The sequence below is a fragment of the Cryptomeria japonica genome, unplaced genomic scaffold (genome assembly GCF_030272615.1).
Source record: "Cryptomeria japonica unplaced genomic scaffold, Sugi_1.0 HiC_scaffold_679, whole genome shotgun sequence".
Taxonomy (NCBI): domain Eukaryota; kingdom Viridiplantae; phylum Streptophyta; class Pinopsida; order Cupressales; family Cupressaceae; genus Cryptomeria; species Cryptomeria japonica.
This window is the reverse complement of record NW_026729471.1, coordinates 32,662-48,002: the sequence shown is the minus strand read 5'-3', so window position 1 is coordinate 48,002 and position 15,341 is coordinate 32,662. Positions and strand designations below refer to the sequence as shown.

The 15,341-nt window shown below is 48.7% G+C and overlaps 1 non-coding gene across 1 annotated transcript; it reads left to right on the top strand.

Moving 5' to 3' along the window:
• The first annotated feature begins 14,200 nt into the window (after positions 1 to 14,200).
• TRNAM-CAU (transfer RNA methionine (anticodon CAU)) lies at positions 14,201 to 14,274 on the top strand. Its single transcript has one exon. It is a non-coding gene; the product is annotated as a tRNA-Met (tRNA).
• Positions 14,275 to 15,341: the final 1,067 nt, after the last annotated feature.

Sequence of the window (15,341 nt, the reverse complement as noted above, 5' to 3'; positions counted from 1 at the left end):
GTCCATGGTTTGGTAGAGAGGGTCGTGTCCATGGTTTCTATATTTGACCCTAAAGTGCATATGAAGAAAGGGTTATCACTTTCCCTATTCCTAGGGTCTTTCTTTCCTGAACTGTACGAATGCCTACCTTTTTCAATTGAAGGTGAACGCTCCTTTTCAAAGTTCTTATGCCGTTGTTGGGCCGCTTCCCCAAGTGATTACTAAATAGCTGAGGGGAGGGATTCCACCCCTATCGGTTCCGAGCTCTGCAGAGCGGGGAAGGTTGCTCGAATGCCTGCTTCTATAAAAGGATAGGTGTACGCCGTACCGATAGAATAAACGTAACGATGCCTAGGATTCCTTAAGCAAGATTAGCCGAGTTGGATGCTTAAACCATTCCAAGAGAAGCTCCTAGGTATTATGGGTAACATGGTACACCTCGAGTAAGAAGCTCCACTGGGGGTAGAGAGAATAGAGAGTTGTTAGTACCGAAGAAAGGAGCGTAAAGAGGAGCCTCAATCGCACGCTCCGGAACTCTAGAGAGATGTGCCCAGTCAAGTTAGATTATTCGAGAATACGGGGGGGGGTTAAGTTGCGATCGAGAAGATGCGATTATCCCATTTTTGGTTCACTAGGGTTGCCCCGGAGGATGATAGCTGGGCCGAGGTGAGGGAAGATGCCTACGTGTTTCCAGTGCATTAGTAGCTGCTTCCTTTCGATTCGATATAGTTCCAGGGTTGGTCCAGTGAATAAGTACACGAATTGATAGGTAGGTCCCCAGGTGAATAAGTTTCATAGCTAAGATGGCCCACCCACAGGCAAAGATATAGATTTGACCCCGCCTAGCCTCCCCGTTACCCAACCCACCTCTGAGTACACGCTCTTTTCCACCCTTCCCAGCCTTTCTTTACCACCCATCTCGATATGCAACCATTCATTCCGGGTTGGTTTCGAAGCCCTACTACCTATATCTGCGCTTGCTGGTGAAATGACTGGCTCGCTGCTCCGGCTCAACCGATTAATCAGTAAGTTTTCTATCCGCCGGCCCTCCATGGCAGTAGATAGAGAAATCGGTCAAATGCCTACACCTCCAAACTCTGTAGCTATCTCTCCTCGGGCGAACGGGAGGAAGCGTTACTAAACCAACAAACCTTATATTGAATGACCTGTCGGCATCAATCAATACGGTTGACATGGCTGCATGGCAGGTTACAGTGGGCTGGTTCGATCATTTCGGGCGGATCTTTTTAATAATCTTGTAGGTTTATGGGTCGAGAAACGGGTTAAAGCTCGAACTCTTTCCGATCTGTCCTTCCCGGCGAAGGGCACTTGTCTTAATGCCTACCGTCTGTTGAGAGGGGGAAATGCAAGAAACAAACTCTTTCGGTTGACTCTGCCACTGTTGGACTCTGAATGTTGGGATACTGCTCTGGTTTCCTCAATCTCAAAGGGGAAGAGCCCGCCCAATGGTTCATTCAATGACCCTTCCCGTTATTACATATGTAATAAGAATGGATGGTTGACTGCTCTTAATTTGAAAGTGCTCTCTATCTCCTGACTAATGAAAAGGTTGACCTCAGGTCATAAATGTACTCGACCTATTTTCAAGTAAGTCGAGGCTCTTTCAACTTAAAGCTCAACCGACCTTTGAAAACAAAAGAGATCGGCTGAGGGGTCGATCTCTTGAAATAGAAGGACCTATTCCATTCTAAACCATTATATGGGTGAAATCCGTCATAATAACCCGGTTTAACGATCTCGCTAGCTATGGGAAACGCCCTTTGATTGGTGCAGGCGGGCGGTGTGTCACGTCATGATCCGTCATACTCAACCGAACTCGAATCCCTGCTGCGAACTAGAATTCCTATGTGCCTAAAGTGGCCGTGGGCATTGAACCCATGACGAGAGAAGGCTCCCTATCCTATCGGTCGAAGAAATGCTCGACAACGAACTGGATAAACTGCATCCATATCACCGATACAGTAGGCTTCCGATATTTTCAACGGCCCTGCTTGCTGAAGTCCATTATTGATTTTCAAACCACTTCTCCGAAAGGGAGTCCATGGCGTTATTAATACAGCCAGCATACCTTAATATGGGTGTTTCCCGCCAGCGGGCTCTAAGGTCGTGCTGGTGTTTCCCATTGCCATTGACGGGTGCCAATGCCCTTGTCAATCATAAACCATTCGAGTGCTTGGTCGGTCCTAACTAATTAAGAAAAAGGTCGAATGCTAGAAGTCGAGTGCCTAAAGGAACAGAGTGCCCATAGCCATAGAGAATAGCGACAGCGCTTAAGATTAAAAGGGCTCTTCCTCTCCCTCAGGTCGAGGGAATCTTGGCCGACTCATTAATGCACCTGTCTCGGGGCTGCACATACTGCTGAAAAGGGCCTCTATGCATGCAGTTGCCTAAACCTCTCCCTAACGCTCTCTGTTTGAAAGGTCGACACCATGGAAGGGAAGCAATGGGATCTCCAACCCATTTTGACCAAGCCCATGGAAGCTATGGAACAGTGGCAATTTATCAGGTTGGAAGCGAGATCTATTGGTTAATCTATTGGTTAGGCGACTACTTCGATGCAAGGTGGGAGTTCATATCGTTTTCCTTTTTCAATATCGTTTTCATTTCTCTTCTAATAATGAGTCTTCTTTAATAAGCTTATAAGCGGATCATTAGCGGATAATCCGATAATCCGAACCTACCTACCAAATATCATTCTAGCCTACCTGATATGGTCAGCGTAGCATGGAACAACCAGACCAATAGATAGGAAGGAATACCACTACTACCACGATTTACGGGCTTAACACTACCATCAGCCATCTTGCTCAGTCATCCGCGCAGATTGATTCTCGTTCTCGCAGCTCTAATCAGAGCGGGGGAGAGGTATTCACGCTCGCTATAGCCTCTCACTTCGAGCACACTCAGAGGCATATTGATTATCACCAGCCAATAGCCTGTTCAAGGGCGTTCAAGGGCGTTGGCATCAGGGCAGATTGATGGCATAAGGGCATAAGGGCAGAGGCATAAGGAAGGATAAGGAAGGAAGGTAGGTCAGATCCCTTCGAGCGGTAGGCAGATTTATTCTCTATCTCGCCTATCTAGAGCATCTATATAGCCTCTTTACCCATCTTTTTTGATATAACAAAAACTATCGAATGGAAAGTCAGTTGTGGGGAAAGGTGAAGTAACTACTCAAATAGTACAGAAAAGATAGGCGGGGATAACCCGAAAAAGAGGCATATTTCTTCTTTCCAACCAAGCTAAGGAGGAACGTGATAACCATAGAATCAAAAAATATCGGCCATCGAACGCATGCCATGCTCGCCTCCCTCACTCCCTAACTCTTTCTAATATCCCTCACTATGGATGGATAATCTCCCTCACGATGAATAATCTCCCTAACTCTTTCTAATATCCTTCACTGGACAGGCAGGAGATTTATTTCTTTCTTTCCATTCTATAAATCACATTGCCTTTCCTTATGACTTGCCTCATGAACTGCCTCTTTACCACATCTGTTCCCTTAAGCCGAAGCTACTGCTGACTATTGCTTCGGAGATGGGTAGAAGGCGAAGCCCTACTTCCATTCCCTTCTGTCCTCCTTCCTTATGACTTGCCTCATGAACTGCCTTTCGTTCCCAGCCTGAAGATACCAATCTGTACCCCGCCTAAGGATGTGGCCTGCCTTCCTCTAAAGAATTCGACTATAAGGATCAAGGATATTGATTTATTATGGGCCCTCGTGACCCCGTATCCTATTGATGGTAGCTAGTCTCCCCGGGATGGGCCATTGTATCCCTGTATTTATGTCTCCTTGCCCCCAGTCAATGGTTACCCTTACTATATTTCCAATATCCCAGTGACCCCGTATCCTCGTTACCCCAGGAAGACCGCCACGCTAAGGATATTGATTTATTACCGACATTATCCACTGAAGCCAGTAGCCAGTCATCCACATTCAAGGACCTGTCCTATTGATAGGCTTCAAGGAAGGACCTGCGTAAGGACCCGCGCGAGGAAGGACCTGCGTCTGGTTGATAGACTTGCTTATGAGCGAGAAAGGTAGGCGGTAGTAAGTATCTTTATCCAGGGATAGGCTTGCTTATGAGCTTGCTGGTGGTAGTATGACTTTCCACCATGGAATGGTAGTAGCTAGTCTCCCCGTAAAGTCGTTTGTTAGAACGTCTGTCTCCCTGTCTCCCTGTATCCATCTGAAAGTAGATATGACTAGTGTTGGTAAGGTATTAGTACGGTACTAACTTACTGGTTAAAGGGCTTAGGACTTGCTGGAGTTTATGGGCTTGCTGGAGTTTATGAGCTTGCTGGCGGGTAAGAGATAAGGCTTGCTGGAGTTTATGAGCTTGCTGGAGCAAAGGAAGTGGAGGCATCATAAACAGATCCAGTCCCATAAGTGGTGACATAGCCTATTACAGATCGAGTTGCCCGAGTTGCATTTTAACCAATTGATCTTTGAGTTGCAAGGTCCCAAGTAGCGGGGTCAATTGATGCCGTTGACTTAGCGATTGAAACAGAACCCATTTCATTTCTATACCAATTATTATAGATCCCAAGCCTCTAGATCCATAGCTTGTTCGAGATCGAAACCCATCACCAGCGGAGACAAAGGCAGAGAAAATGGATGACAGCAAAGGCAGTTGATCACCCAGCATCAGGGGAAGCATTCCTTATTTTCCCAGTTTCCTCCTCCCTAGCCAGTCAACCTGTTATAGTACCTGCAAGTGTTTCCACAAGTGATGTTACCACATTAGGATCTGTTCATAGAAGCGATGATTATCCTGTTTACCTTGTTGACGACCCAGCAACATATAGATGCAAGCAACATATAGATAGATGCAAGACCCGTGAATAACTATGCATTCGTAACCGCGCGTCCTCCTCTTCTATCCGGTGTGGGCCTTGTACAGGAGACCAGGGGAGTGAGTAAACCCTGGGATGTCCAGGCATAACTGTACACTGAGTTCAGTCAAGGGGAAAACCCATAGAAATCTAGAGTTCCAAAGGGGTATCCATATATATATATATTGCAGTGTTCAGGCATAGCTTATGGATGATACAGAGGTCAATTCAGATGCAGAGACAAAGCTACCCGCGATGAAGGCACAGGTACCACTAGGGTAGAGCCATAATAATGACTACAAAATAAGGATACGTATCTAGTGGCAGGGTAAATAGGTAACTAGGGCGATAACAGCAGTGTAAAAGGCAGCGGTTCGAGAGCCACCCTCTCGTCTAGATCGAGATCCATAGCCTATTCTTTTTCTGGTTTCAAACCCAGTAACATATTGAGTAGCAGATCCCGTTGAAGTTGGGCCCGTTGCCCCCGCAGCATATGATCCTGTAGCTCCCGTGAATCCTTTCGTACCGGATCCATTTCGATATTGAGTTCAATAGCCCGACGCAGCAGCTCTATACCAAGGTGCGGATCCACCGGTTTAAGAGCTAGTCCCGTATCCCGTTCCATACCCGGTTGTTTCAGAACTAGAAGTGGTTTACTTGGTTCCGGAAGCAGATTCACCCCTAGCAAAGGAAGGTACTCAGAGTATTGGTATGGCATGGCCTAGTGAGTAGCATGGTCATTATTCAGTTATTGACCCAGATGCTACGAAGCCACCTGTTCAAGATTTCAATTGAGATCTAGTTCCACCCCATTTAAGATCCTTCAGTTGCAATACTAGGTGCAATTCCAGAACATAACCCGAAGATATCCATTTGAACTAAAAGCGCCTGAGCTTTCTTCCTAGCCAGATCCTGATCCAACGGGTGCTGCCCCTTCTTCCTTTGGCCCAACCCATCATAGTAATATGCATGCGCACCTTAATGCGGGGTCCATACAATGTGTAATGGCTTCAGAATTAGGGGTATCCTAAGTCACTTTCATGGGGTCCCGCGTCATTGACCGTGAGTGATCTTACCGTCACGCCTGTTTCACGTTGTCTCATAGCGATCTCGATTTCATGCTGGGTGAAAAACTGCCTTTGCTTTTGGTGGATCTGGATCCCAATCTACGCCTGTGGGCATTGAATCTGGATCAAGGCGGGGTGATGGCTATATAACGGGTTCTTCCATCCTTGCTTACTTCGCTGCCTTTACTCCTACTAGCTTTTACTTTTTCTATGCTACTAGCTTTGATGCTGGGGGTTAATAAACTGATGGTTCGAATGCTTTCACCCGGGCAAATTCCTAATATCCTTTTGATCTAGTTTACCAAGATTAAGAAGCAAAACCTTTCACGGATCCATATCCAAATTCAGTGCCCGCGGCATCCCTTGCATTTGAGCCTGCAACATTCCTTCTAATTTGATAGGCCGTAGCAGTCCTTCCGGATCGAGATCTAGTTGACTGAGCCTAAGCACCAGTCTCACCCGCAGCAAAGGCAGAGGCAATAGCGAAAGCACAGGCAGTTCACCTAGCAGCATCTAAGCGAGCAGCAAAGCAATCAATGGAAGCAGCACCTGTTGATCCGAGACAAAGAGCAAAGGCGGGAGTTTATTCCCCACCACCATCTTGCTAATCCCTTCCAGGTTTCAAGTTAGCAGCAGGAGGTTAAGTGAATATTTTCAATATTCACCAAAGGCAGCAGAGACATAAGCTAAGGCGGGTAACCTTGTTTAAGTTGAGCCACCGATAGCAGGGGTGGGGCAAGTACCTTGTCTAGCGTCCATCCCTGTTCCAAAATAAGCTTATCCCGCAAAGGCAAAGGTAGCTTCAGGACCAGCAACAGTAGTTGAAGTTTCATCACCATAATAATTCGTTCGAGGTTCGAAAGCTTGTAACAAATTAGTCGATTATTGGTTGGCCGAACTGAAAGCACGCCCCGCCACCACCCTAGGCAAACTCACTTTGTTAGCTTGCCTACGCGTACTTATACAATAATCATTCAGTCTACAGTTACCCCGCGAGGCGGGGGCATAGTTCTTTGCCGCCTACTTCAACGTTGTAGTTCATGGCAGAGGGTAGATGAATTTGTGCTATTATAGTTGCTGATTCGCCCGTTATCGATATTTGCCAGGCCCCTACTATTCTAAAGGGGCGGGGATGCTTGGGGATACAAGCACCACGGTTCATCGAGGCCTTTCACGGGTACGCTTCCTAGGATTCTACTCAGGATGCTGCTCCTACTTAAACTGCTTACTGTAAAGGTGGATATGCTGGTGGTGACTAGGTGAGCGAGGGGAGGAGATGGCTTGCAACTATAGTTGCTGGGGCTTGCTCAGATGCTACCTTCGCATTCGGAGGATCCGAAACAACTGCTAGGGGTTATGGATATACTGGTACAAGGTCAACTATAGTTGTGTTTGGAAGATCTTTAACGGATGCTACTGCTGTAGGCTATGGCTCTGTATCTGCTGCTGGTGGACAATAATAGAAAAGAGGGGGGGCTCGTGCTGCCCTATAGATAGTGGGGGACCTGGAACTGGAACTGCGGCAACTAAACTATAGTTGCTCTGAAGAATCTATAGGAGGCTCTACGTCTACGCCTGGAACTAGATCTGCTGGATATGGTACTGGATTCGGTACTGGAATTGGATCTGCTACTGGTGGTGGGTCAGTAAGTCTTTCTGGGTCTTGATCTGGATGCTTTGGAGGATTTGCATCGGCTCCCACTATCGGATTTGAATACACGGGCCCGGGTACGTATGAGAAAGTTGAATCCTCGACTATAGCCCATAGAATAGTAGGGTTAAAAGGCTCATCAGCAGGTAGAGATAAGTGGGTCAGGCCGCTCGCCCTACAATTATATGGGGGATGCTGACATGCATCAGCCTCACAGTTTTTTGAAGAACCACTAGCGGGAGAGGGTACTACCTAACCACTGAAGCAACCCCTGTAGCAGATCGGATCACTGAAGACTCGAACGTTCATCCACCCACCAGCATCTCTTCTCCTCCTCCCCGTTCTCCAACAGCACCCGAGAAGACTGGCCACTCAACATGGTCCTACTACTCCATAGGTGGTAAGGCAGACTCTGAGGCGATAGAATCAGCAGGAGGGGGTGGTTTGTTTTAGGAACAGTAACAATTCCTGGAGAGATGAACAACGGCTTCTTCTAATCTGGCACCTGAGCAACGAGCCTGGGAATCGATGGAACGGCCATCATGACTGTCTGATTGGTATGCCGGTACAAGGTCCCCTCTGGGAATCCCCACTCAACTATTGCTTATTCTAGCCCCCTACTATTCGCCAAGGGCTAGCAGGTTTCTTCATTTACCCCTACCCCCATAGAATTGTAGGGCTTTGGGACTGCTCGCCTTTAGAATAGTAGGGGAGTGTGCATGCGGGCCCCTACTATTCGCGAGGGGCCGTTGGTGGGGGGTTAGGGCTCTCGATTGTTGGCGACCCTAGAGTGGAACTGACCGACCCACCCGGTTACTCGGATCCAAGTTGTCCGTTCGCGGCGGTTGCAAAGGCGAATAGAACCCCCCACCCACCCCCCCTTGCCGAATAGTTGGTGGGTGGGCCCCTACTATTCTATGGGGCGATCAAACAACTGCAAAACAACTGTCTTGAGAAAACAACTGCAAAACGAATAGAACTATTTGATCGATCGATCTCGGCGGATCATCTTATATACGTCACATGGGCCCCATAGAATTGATAGGGGGGCTCCGAGTCGGATAAATAGAAATTTCACGCCTCCACCGTGGAATGGTAGTGGGGGGAGGGAGACCGGCACAAGCCCATATCTATTGGCTCTTTCTCATCGCCCCTCCCCTATTATCGTAAATGAGCCAGCTGGATCCATCTCTGATTCCTACTCACTGCCTTACAAATAGTAGGGGGCTTTTCGATTCAGCAGCACCGGATGACAATGCCAGTTATTCCTTCTACCCCCACCCGCCCTTAGAATAGTAGGGGCCCGGGGATACGTAGCGAAGAAATTGAGTTGGATTCGAGCATCCGGATCCACGGATCCAAAAGCTTGATACGTTCCACTTCTCCGCCATTCGAACATAGCCCAGTGGGACCCGGGGATTCTGAATTATTGTCATCGTTAAGGAGCCCATATCTCATTGGATGAACCCCCATTCCACCAATCAATGGATCCCCGTAGCTAGGTCTTGAGTGGGCCCCTTTAGTCCTAGACCCTGGCCAAATAGCTAATTTGAGAGATAGAGAGGAATCGGTAATGTTAGCGAGGCCCCCTTCTATTCCCAGTGAGAATCCGGGTTAGTAAGCCCGCTCGCGATCTCCTCCCACCCACCACTTTTTAGGTAGAGGGAATGGGGGCCCATCTCTACCTAGGGAGGGGGCGAGATAGCTTGCGTTTGGAAAAGAAGTATTTGGGAATGGTATGGAGGACCCTTGATCATGTTGTCCGAAGATCGATAGGGAATACTCGGAAAAAGCTGCATCACTATCATAAATCCTGAGTTGCGATTCACTGATGAATCGGATCGATCCCTTTGACTGCTGGTTATAGCAATAGAGGTTGACCTCTGAGCCTCTTCCCTTGAGAGTGGGACCTTTCTCGCAGCAACCCCAAGCGGTCGATCGATTACCCAACGATGAGGGGCCTCGATACCACACCTGGTCCGCTGACTCACTCCTTACGATCGACTACATCCTCGGTTTGGGTCGGGGCTCTCTCGCAGGAGTTAACCTCTCCCCTCCGGGGAAAAGAGTTAAGGGACTGGGTTAAGGGACCGGTTCCGAACCGGAGAAGGAAAGGCGATGAACCCGAGCCTATCCGCTATCCGGTGTTTTAGGTTGGTCCGGCCGCTACCGGAATGAGAGATGGGCAGGAGCCGATAAAGCATTGATGGATGGGAACATAGATCACTAAAGCCCCTGGTCGTCAATCCATTCTTCCCAGTTCAGTTGTTAATACGTAGATGATATACCGCTTCCCCTTGTTCCATTGATTCATCCCGGCCCGTTCTCTAAATGATTGACGTTGATCCATCCGTAAATAGAAGCATAACTCGGCATCCATCGAAGCTGATCTCCCGCCTCCCAAGCCTAAATGCAGCTTCTCCCCGAATCCGGTCCAAGAGCTAGGGGGATGTGGATCTATCGCACTCTCCCTGCTTCTCTCTCCTTTCTCCGCCCTTCTTCCTTGGTTGAGCTATGCACCCTTAGAATAGTAGGGGCCTAACTATCGGGTTGGGGGGGCCCCCAATAAATTCTAGCCCGGGTGGGTGGATGAGAGTTGGGTGGGAGGCCCGCATCTTTCCTACATTGTTGGGCCAAATCATCTGTTCCCTTCCCCCTGCTGGGGACATGGGGCATTGGAGATCGAAAAGCTTCCGACCGGGTTCATCGGGAGTGGGTAATAACCAACAACTTGTTACTAAAAACCGAGTCATATCATATATGTTGTAATAGGAGGTTGAGGAATAGGGAGTGGTGCGAGAGGAAGGTCGAGGTCCGTGTTTCGCAAGGCATCGCCCGCAGGCTTGCCTGTCCGGTCGGTGAAACAGATCCGTAGGAGATTGGTAACGACTAAGTGCCCCAAGCCCCCTCGATTCGATTCGAAGGATTTCGCCGCCCGCTTTTACTTCACCCATCGAAGTAAATGCCGACTCGCCCTTTATCGAGAGAAGGAAGATGGGAATGGAGTAGACCCGCCATAGAATTGTAGGGGCCAGCCCACCGAACTCTATATCTATACGCCGGATGGAAGAAATAGCACTTATTGACGGGAATTAACCCTTCCTATCCCTGGTTTGATGGGCTGGATTTGCTTGGAGATGCCTGGGAGTAAATGCTAGCAAACCCTGTCGCTTTCTATATCCCTCCCAGGCGGCGGTCTCGAACCGGCGGAATGAGAGAATTCTATCGCCTGGTGCGTTGATTCGATCCATAAAGAAGTATATGCTTATGCCCCCGTCTCACCCGCCCCGCCTCAAAATTGAGAAACTGTTCGTGATACGACTGATGACTGGACTGATATCACGTATCTAATCTAATCTAATCATTGGATGGATGGATACGTGCGTCGTGTCTCCCTATGGCCTCAACTCGACATTATCTATCTCTCGGGTTGACTGACTATCTATAGTCCTCAAATTGATAGGGGAGGGGAGGGGGGAGGCGAATCCCACCTTTTTGTCGTCTGCTCACTATGCAGACCGGCATTGAGTGGCCCTACTATTCTATGGGCGGCATTGAATGGAGCAATAAAAGAACCCAGTGATAGTGATAGATAGATGGATATGACCCCCGTTGCTGGAGTCAAGGCCCCAATCACTCCCTATCCGATCTGTCAATCAATACGGAGAAAGCTCTCGATAGCGGTAATCTGATCTGTCAATCAATACGGAGAAAGCTCTCGATAGCTAACATGGGGCCCCCGATCGGCGATTCGATCAGTGAACAGGATTCTCATACTCTACTCACCAATCCACCATCACCAACCATCTCATCCATCCCCCATCTACTCCGCTCACTCCCGGAAGACGATCAATGGATTCGAAATCCCGGCAATCAATAGAGCCAATAGATGGCCCATTTCCCAATATGCAATCCCGTATGCAGAGGGCCCTGGACGACAACGACTACAGCAGCAGTTCTATATATATATATATATATATATCCGTAGACTACAGCAGCTAGATATCCGTATACGACAACGACTACAGCAGTAGTTGGATAGATATCCTACTAGTATATTCGAGCCCTGAATACGACTACGGGAGAGGGAGAGGTTCAGTCTGTTGTCGACAGATAGAGCCCTACCCCCTACCACTTTTTAGAACACTTAATCCCAGAATGCAGAACAGGCAGCCCTAGTTACAATAGGAACGAACAAAGTTGTATCTACAGTACCCCACTTAGGACAGTTATTAGAGCTACTCCGGGCACATCTAGAGAGAGCCAGCCCCCTAGCTGCTACCCCTACCTACCTCCGCAGCCGACCCGGGGGAACTAGCCGATAGAATACCCGCTAATCCGGGACGATCCCCCACAGCAGCTGACCCGCCGGAACTAGCCACCATACCACCTAATCCAAGACGATCCAGACGGGGGCCCTGTGACCCAGCCCCAGGAGCTACAGGTCCCAGGATACCTTCTCCAGCAGACACCGTTACCTTCCCCGGGTTACCCACCTCTCCCGGGGCAGACAGGAGGCGATGAGCACACTATTGCCGGGGGCTACTTTAGCCCCCCACCCAGCGCTATAGTTCCCTCCCACTGCCATTAATCAACCTGCTAGAATAAGGACTCGATAGGGTTGGGGATGGGTGGGGGGTATAGGCCTCCCACCCACCCCAGGAAGCCCTTTGAAACTATAGGCCCCCTCCAAGAACAACTAACTCGATTTTATTGGGGGCCCGGGGCCCTCCCACCCCGACTCGATAGTGGTGGGGGGGGCTCGATAGACCCAACGGCACTATAGGGGTGGGTGGGAATCTGTAGTTGGCGACACTTTCGGCACTTTCTTCTATATATGGGCAATGGCCCTATAGACTGTGAGTCCCATATATAGGGATCCCCCTGCCCTACCCTATCTATTCTATAAAGGTCACATTTCACCCCATGTGGCAAGACCATAGAGATCTATAGGTAATCAGGGATCCAGTATTAGCTCAAAATCGATGCTTTTAAGAAAGGTCCCAATGCAGGGTGGGTGGGAGTTCTAGTGGCAAGAACTTTACAACATATAGCTATAGTTCCCAATGTAGAATAGAGGTTGATCTCCACTCCACTCCTATTGACTGGTCCACTCCATAGAGAACAGGATAGAGTGATTTATATCTGATCTGTATTAGTTGGGGCCCCAACCCAAAAGGCAGGCCAGCCATTTTTGCCCTATAGATAGTAGGGGCCCGTCTTTCCTTCATCCGATTACAGTAGGCATTGGCACAGACCATTTCTTTCTACTCCCACTCCACTCCATATAGAACAGAATAGAGGTTATGACATTCTGTATTCTATATGTAATACAATAGTCGGTCTCATATTCAATCAACGAATCTCATCTCAACGAATGATCTAATCTATAGATAGGACTGGCGAGAACATTGAATGGCCCAACCTACTATCTATATCCCACTCCGATTTGTTTCAAACAGATACCGATACAGTAGGACCTACTATCACTATCTATAGTCGTCCCCACTCTATTCCACTCCATATAGATAGAATGGAATAGAGTGATTGATATCTGTATTCTATATAGAAACAGAAGGGCAACTGTCCGCGCATCACTTGCGCATCACTGAGTCTATATAGGGGCACCCCCCCGAACATTAATTGACCAATTCTATGGATCTAACAAAGGGCAATTCGGCTGGGCATTAGCCATCTATACGTAACATGGGTGGGTGGGAACGGCTAGGGTTAGAATAGTAGGGGTTCAGATTTTCTACGTCACATGCCTATAGCAAACACCCCTACCCGGGGAACCTACCTCTACCCTAGGATTTGACCTGCCCCCCCACATTGCCCCGTAGGGGAACCCGAGGCCCCCTATCAATTCTATGGGAAACCTACTGCCAAGTTCTATGGATTTGAGATTTGACCTACCCCTACCCATTCTCATGGAACCTACCTCTACCCATCGATGTCGACCTGCCCCCCCACTCACTACCCTGGCGAATAGGCCGGGGCCCTCCAACCCATGTTACGTATAGAATCGAGCAATAATAGAATAATAGGGCGAATAGTAGGGGGCCCTTACAATAATCTAAAAAGGGGCCCGTAGGGGGTAGGGGGCTAGAAGAATGGGAAACTCTAGTTGGGTTGGCTTATTGTAGCTAAGTACATTAATTAAGAACTGCCCTACTATTCTAATGGTAATTAATAAGCCTGCTATAGAATAGCCCTACAATAACAACAGCCGCCCCCCTCACCTTCAGAAAATTCAGATGAGGGATAACCTGGGAGGTATCTCGAATATTCTATTGTGGGCATGTGTAGTATAGAATCGAGAAAGGTAAACTATTTCGTATCCGAAAGAACTAAAGTTCGATGGCCCCATAGAATAGTAGGGGAATCGAGCTGGCCTATAGAATGGTAGGGGGAGGAGATGCCGTTGGTAAAATGGGAAGGGGCCCTACTAGAACTACAAAGGGGTGGAGGGGCATGTTACGTATAGAATCTAGAACTAGAACTCCCACCCAACCCCTACAATTCTATGGGCTCGAGTCGAAGTGATGTTGAGGGATAGGCGGCCCGATTCAATTGTGGGTGGAAGATAGGTGCCGTTTCTGAAGAACTCAACTTCTGGTTTCTCTCGAACTATATGCCTACAAGCGGGGTAGAGTAATTGGTCAACTCGTCAGGCTCATGACCTGAAGACTGCAGGTTCGAATCCTGCCCCCGCGTTACTAGAGTTATGGAGTTATGCCCACCCACCAACTAGAATTGTAGCCCCTACAATAATCTACCCCCTTCGCGAACCCGAGTAGTTGGGTCGAATAATCTACCGACTACCAACGAATGAGAGGGGCCCGGGTTGGGTGGGACTATAGTTCCAGTCATATGAGCGATCAAAATGATCAATGGAGAGATGGACAGGGGCCCCTTCTATGCCTGTTCGGTCACTTCACCAGTCTACGGAGCCAGACTTTTGATCAACTCAAGGTAGGGTTAGGAAGGGGAGGGGGGCAGGTCACTTTTCCAGTCATATGAGCCAGACGAATGATCGACGTTAGGGGCGGGTTAGGAAGGGCCCCTACCGGGGCAGGTCCCCATAGAATAGTAGGGGCCAGTCAGTAGAGCAAGACGAATGCCCTTTCTAATAGTAGGGGTGCCGGTAGGGTTAGGAAGGGGCCCCTACTATTCTATGGTAGTGCTGTTTGAGATCGATTGTTCGGTGGGGTGGTGTTCGCATGAGGAGAGAAGGTGGTTGGGTTGTAACTAGTTCAATCAGCAGTCCCTACTAGAACTAAACTCCCCTATGATAGCAGCCGGCAGCCGGCAGCCGGGGCAACCGGAAGGTTACCCGGTGGCATTGTTGGATGAAGTTCAGTTCAGGTAAGGGTAGACTGATGGGTGAAAACAAATAGGAGATGGGTTAGGCAGCTGGACCGAGGGAAACATTCCTTCCGAATGAAAGCATGCTCGAACCGGCTTAACCTGAACCGGGCTTGTTAACTTTGAACCGGGCACCTTCCTTCTTTCGAGAAGTAACCGAATTGTTAACTCGTGGGTAATGGAAGGAATCGACATTCTATGGGCATTGACTGCCTACACCCCCCGGTTCAGGATAGCTCACCCCCGGTTCAGGATAGTTAATTAACGAGTTGAGTATAGTCCTTGCCCTCACCCACGGTATCGACGTTAGTTTATCCTTGCCCTCACAAACATCCTTGCCCTCACTTTCTCCCGGTCCAGCTGAAGATCTTGCCTGGGGGTGAAGGCTGGCCAACCCCACTGAAGGCTTGCCCACG